This window comes from Lithobates pipiens, unplaced genomic scaffold (genome assembly GCF_037356315.1).
Source record: "Lithobates pipiens isolate NorthernLeopardFrog02 unplaced genomic scaffold, aLitPip1_a1.2 Scaffold_22, whole genome shotgun sequence".
Taxonomy (NCBI): Eukaryota; Metazoa; Chordata; class Amphibia; order Anura; family Ranidae; genus Lithobates; species Lithobates pipiens.
In genome coordinates, this window is record NW_027507784.1 from 301649466 (window position 1) to 301655465 (window position 6000).

The window sequence follows — 6000 nt, forward strand, 5'->3', positions numbered from 1 at the left end:
GAAATTTAACAAAAATGAAAAAATATTGTTTTTTTTTTTCAAAATTGTCGCTCTCTTTTTGTTTATAGTGCAAAAAACAAAAACCGCACAGGCGATCAAATACCACCAAAAGAAAGATCTACAGTGCCTTGCAAAAGTATTCGGCCCCCTTGAACTTTTCAACCTTTTGCCACATTTCAGGCTTCAAACATAAAGATATAATATTAAAATTTTTTGTGAAGAATCACCAACAAGTGGGACACAGTTGTGAAGTGGAACGAAATCTATTGGATAATTTAAACTTTTTTAGCAAATAAAAAACTGAAAAGTGGTGCGTGCAAAATTATTCGGCCTTTTACTTTCAGTGCAGCAAACTCATTCCAGAAGTTCAGCGAGGATCTCTGAATGATCCAATGTTGTCCTAAATGACTGATGGTGATAAATAGAATCCACCTGTGTGTAATCAAGTCTCTGTATAAATGCACCTGCTCTGTGATAGTCTCAGGGTTCTGTTGAAAGCGCAGAGAGCATCATGAAGACCAAGGAACACACCAGGCAGGTCCGTAATACTGTTGTGGAGAAGTTTAAAGCCGGATTTGGATACAAAAAGATTTGCCAAGCTTTAAACATCCCAAGGAGCACTGTGCAAGCAATCATTTTGAAATGGAAGGAGTATCAGACCACTGCAAATCTACCAAGACCTGGCCGTCCCTCTAAACTTTCAGCTCAGACAAGGAGAAGACTGATCAGAAATGCAGCCAAGAGGCCCATGATCACTCTGGATGAACTGCAGAGAACTACAGCTGAGGTGGGATTGTCTGTCCATAGGACAACAATCAGTCGTACACTGCACAAATCTGGCCTTTATGGAAGAGTGGCAAGAAGAAAGCCATTTCTCAAAGATATCCATAAAAAGTCTCATCTAAAGTTTGCCACAAGCCACCTGGGAGACACACCAAACATGTGGAAGAAGGTGCTCTGGTCAGATGAAACCAAAATCGGACTTTTTGCCCACAATGCAAAACGATATGTTTGGCGTAAAAGCAACACAGCTCATCACCCTCAACACACCATCCCCACTGTCAAACATGGTGGTAGCAGCATCATGGTTTGGGTCTGCTTTTCTTCAGCAGGGACAGGGAAGATGGTTAAAATTGAGGGGAAGATGGATGCAGCCAAATACAGGACCATTCTGGATGAAAACCTGTTGGAGTCTGCAAAAGACCTGAAACTGGGACGGAGATTTATCTTCCAACAAGACAATGATCCCAAACATACAGCAAAATCTACAAAGGAATGGTTCACAAATAAACGTATCCAGGTGTTAGAATGGCCAAGTCAAAGTCCAGACCTGAATCCAATCGAGAATCTGTGGAAAGAGCTGAAAACTGCTGTTCACAAACGCTCTCCATCCAACCTCACTGAGCTCGAGCTGTTTTGCAAGGAAGAATGGGCAAGAATTTCAGTCTCTCGATGTGCAAAACTGATAGAGACATACCCCAAGCGACTTGCAGCTGTAATCGCAGCAAAAGGTGGCTCTACAAAGTATTAACGCAAGGGGGCCGAATAATTTTGCACGCCCCACTTTTCATTTTTTTATTAGTTAAAAAAAGTTTCAAAAATCCAATAGATTTCATTCCACTTCACAATTGTGTCCCACTTGTTGGTGATTCTTTGCAAAAAATAAAAATGTTATATCTTTATGTTTGAAGCCTGAAATGTGGCAAAAGGTTGAAAAGTTCAAGGGGGCCGAATACTTTCGCAAGGCACTGTATTTGTGGGGAAAAAGGACATCAATTTTATTTGGGTACAACGTCGCACCACCGTGCAACTGTCAGTTAAAGGGACGCAGTGCCGAATCGCAAAAAGTGCTCTGGTCAAGGGGGCAAATCCTTCCGGGGTTGAAGTGGTTAAAAAGAACATTTTCAAGCAAAATTCCACCAATGTATGGACAGCTTTCCACTAGATCTAATTGAAGTATTTACACTACATAAGGCACTGGTGCCCCAGAGTGTACACCCCCCAACACTGGGATCGGGAAGGGGAGGAGGAGGGCTCACGTGGTAGGGGGGAGATTGTGATTGGAGGGATTTTGGATCAGGGAGTGGTCTGTAACCCTGGCTATCTCAGCTGTAGACTCTAGTAGACAGGCAGCTGTGACCTGTGCATTTTTGATGCGTTTGTGTCGCATTAACAAATGCTTGCCAGACGCCTACTCTGTGTTTTTTTTTTTTTTTTTTATTGTGTGGATTTTTGTATTATCATCTTGGTTAGTAATGCTTTCTAAACATATCTTAAATGTGCTGTAAATGTCATAGGGGCATTTGTTATGCATTTTCAGCACTCTTACATTGGCATCAATGGAAATGTTTGGACAAGTAGTAAAGCCTGGCAAATGTCACGTTGGGTCAATTTTGACGGCATAACGCTAACACAACCCAGCCATTCATGGAGCTTCAAAAACGCTCATTGAACACCTGCTTTTGAAGCTAGTGTACAGTTAGCCCCGGTTCACACTGCCGACACCTCTCATGCACCTTGCGACACAAAGGTCGCATGACAAGTCAAAACGCATTCATTTCAATGGGTGCTGTCTTAATCAATGTGACTCAAGTCGCAGTGACAAAAAAGTTCCTGCACTACTTTTTTGCGACTTTGGTGCGACTTGAGTGCCATAGACTGCAATGTTAAAGCAGTAGTGAAACCGCAGATTTTTTTTTTCTTTTTTAAACCTGTAAGACAAAAGGCATAATGAGCTAGTATACACTGCATTATGTTATGAAATACGAGGCGTCGGCAGGTGAACCCTGTCCACGCCGAGGGAGCTGTCATTTTCCCCGGGAGTGTCTTCCACGAATCTCGGCTCCGGCGCTGTGAGTGGCCTGAGCCACGATGTCGTCACTCCCACGCATGTGCTTGGGAGACTTCTTTCCGGCAAGGTCCGGCGTAAAAATGACTTTACTACCGCTTTAAATCTTAAAAGTTGCAAACAATTCACACGATTTTCACACGCACTGTAAACCGGGCCTTGGCCTGAGGGAAAACTATTGTATCTCATGAGTAGTTGTATATCATTTTTTAAATCTTTTTACTATGTATAAACATATCTGGTTTCAGAACCATTTTTAGAACTCTATAATGCGCAAGGAAGGAACACACCAGAGCATGTTGCGGGAAACCCACATTCTGTGAGCGTTTCCCGCACTGAAATCAAAGCACACTGGGTGAGTGACCTGCTGTGGGTGTCAATATATTCTTAACGACACCCCAAGCGCGCTTTGAAAAGTAGTGCATGCACTACTTTTTGCACAATCGAATTCAAATGAATGATCTGAATATTGCACCAGTGTGAGTGATTCAGGTGTGAACCAGCCCTAAGGCCAGTAGGAAAATTATCACAGATCGCACACATGGGCCCGGCCAGGAAGAATTTCAACAAGTGATTGGACAATCTAGTCAGTGATGTCTCACTGGACCAGGGACAGGTAAGTATAAAATTGGGAGGGGGAGCAGGATATACTCCGTTAATAGTGTAGAGGCCAGTTCACACTAGAATGCGGTGCAGGGAAGGCGCGTTACGTGAGCGTTTCCTGCACCGTGCTCAATATGCACTGCCTTTGCGATCTGCTGCGGGTGCCTATGTAATGTTAATGGCACTCCAAACACAGAGCTCATTCAAGTGAATGGGCTGCAAAATCAATCGTACTGCACAGGAAGATGCAAGAATTGCACAGGATCCTGCTGTGAACTGTCCCTAAAGGTGAAGTTACACTTAAGGCCACTTTCACACTGAAGCGCTGGCCATGTTAACAGTAAAGAGGTGCTAGTTTTAGCAGCGCGTCACCAATTAGTGGCGCTTTTCGGCCCCTAGCGGGGAGCTTTTAACCCCCGGTAGCATGCGAAAAAGGGTAAAGAGCACCTGCGTAGCGCCGTTTCAGCAGCGCTAGCCATTGATTTCAATGGCATGGGCGTTTTGGAAGCAGTGTATTCACCACTCCCTCACCGCCCCAAAGATGCTACTTGCAGGACTTTTTTTCCTGTCCTACAAGCGCACCGCCCCAATGTGAAAGCACTTGGGCTTTCACACTGGGGCTACAAAAGAGGCAGTTTACAGGTGCTTTTCATGCTTTATTTTTATCACAAAAATGCCTGTAAGGCTACTTTCACACTGAGTCGCTTTACAGGCGCTATATTGTTAAAAATAGCGTCTACAAATCGCCTAAAAAGGGCCTCTTCTGTCACTCCAGAGTGGTACTCTTGCGGGGCATTAAAAAAAAAGTCCAGCAGCAGCATCTTTGAGGCACTTTAGGAGCGGTGTATAGACCGCTCCTAAAGCTCCCTGCCATTGAAACCTTTAAACCGGGGGTTAAAAGCATCCCGCTAGCGACCAAAAAGCGCCGCTAAAACGACGGTAAAGCGCCGCTAGTTTTAGACGGTACCCCTGTGCCTCAGTGTGAAAGTGCCCTAAAACTCCTCGGTGTGAAAGTGCCCTAAAACTCCTCGGTGTGAAAGTGCCCTAAAACGCCTCGGTGTGAAAGTGCCCTAAAACGCCTCGGTGTGAAAGTGCCCTAAAACTCCTCGGTGTGAAAGTGCCCTAAAACTCCTCGGTGTGAAAGTGCCCTAAAACGCCTCGGTGTGAAAGTGCCCTAAAACGCCTCGGTGTGAAAGTGCCCTAAAACGCCTCGGTGTGAAAGTGCCCTAAAACGCCTCGGTGTGAAAGTGCCCTAAAATGCCCCGGTGTGAAAGTGCCCTAAAACTCCTCGGTGTGAAAGTGCCCTAAAACGCCTCGGTGTGAAAGTGCCCTAAAACGCCTCAGTGTGAAAGTGCCCTAAAATGCCCCGGTGTGAAAGTGGCCTAAAACACCTCAGTGTGAAAGTGGCCTTAAAGTAAAACTTTTTTAGTTCTGGATAGAATGGAGAAGGGTTAAAACACCTGTTAAGGCTCTCGATCTTCCTTAGGGAAATTCACCTAATTTTTCCTGTTTACTGTTATCACTGAAAGTAAAAGTGACAGAAAACTGCCACCAGAATAGGAATAGAATGGAAATCTTTCAATAGGGCCAATAGTTATGTTGACTCTGACAACCAAACATTTCCCTCACTTTAACCACTTGACAACTGGGCACTTAAACCCCCCTCCTGCCCAAACCAATTTTCAGCTTTCGGTGCTCTCACACTTTGAATGACAATTACGCAGTCATGTAACACTGTACCCAAATCATTAATATTAAATGGAGGTGTGTATCTATCACAGGGTGGTTTCTGCGGATACACTCAAAAGTCAAAAAACCAATTGCCACGTCCTAGTCATAGCTTAAATTTGGAATTGCAAAGAAACAGGGGAAGGGGGAGGAGAGAGGAACCTTCACACAAAAGACCTCAAGGAAAAGTGTTGGTTCTATTGGACTTTAGGCAAAATTAAAAATTAAGAAAAAAGATATATGCGGTCCTACCTCGCCAGGCGAAAAAACACTATAGGGGCTACAAGGATCCCCTTCTCACCTTGGACTAACTGGGAGAGGCTGTATTCAATCTACTTTATTTCAAAGATACTACAGGAAGTGACCCTCTGTAATCTCAAAAGAATACGGGGCATCATAACCCCCTCCTGTTTTATTTGGTTGCCTCACACTACAAAGTACCTGAAGCTTCTATACCAACCGTAGGCTCTTATATAGATCAAAGTGTGGTGCCGAAGTGAAAACCGTTTCTTATATATTTGGAAAAACACTTTCCTTTTATGTCTCTTCTCCCTTCTACACATTTCTCTTGGGGTGTACCCATGAAGAAACAAAATTGCTAAAGCTCCTGAGGAAGCGTTGCTCAGAAACGCGAAACATGTAGAGCGCCAGAACATATCTAAGATTTAGTTCTGTATTTGATATCCTGTCTTTTTTATTTTCTGTATTAATGTACAAGTTGTCACTCTTTGAATATATATGGAAATTAATATCGATACTGTCTAGACTATACAAACAGACAGGACACAATAACAGTACTTGATATGTTTTTGTAATTCCCT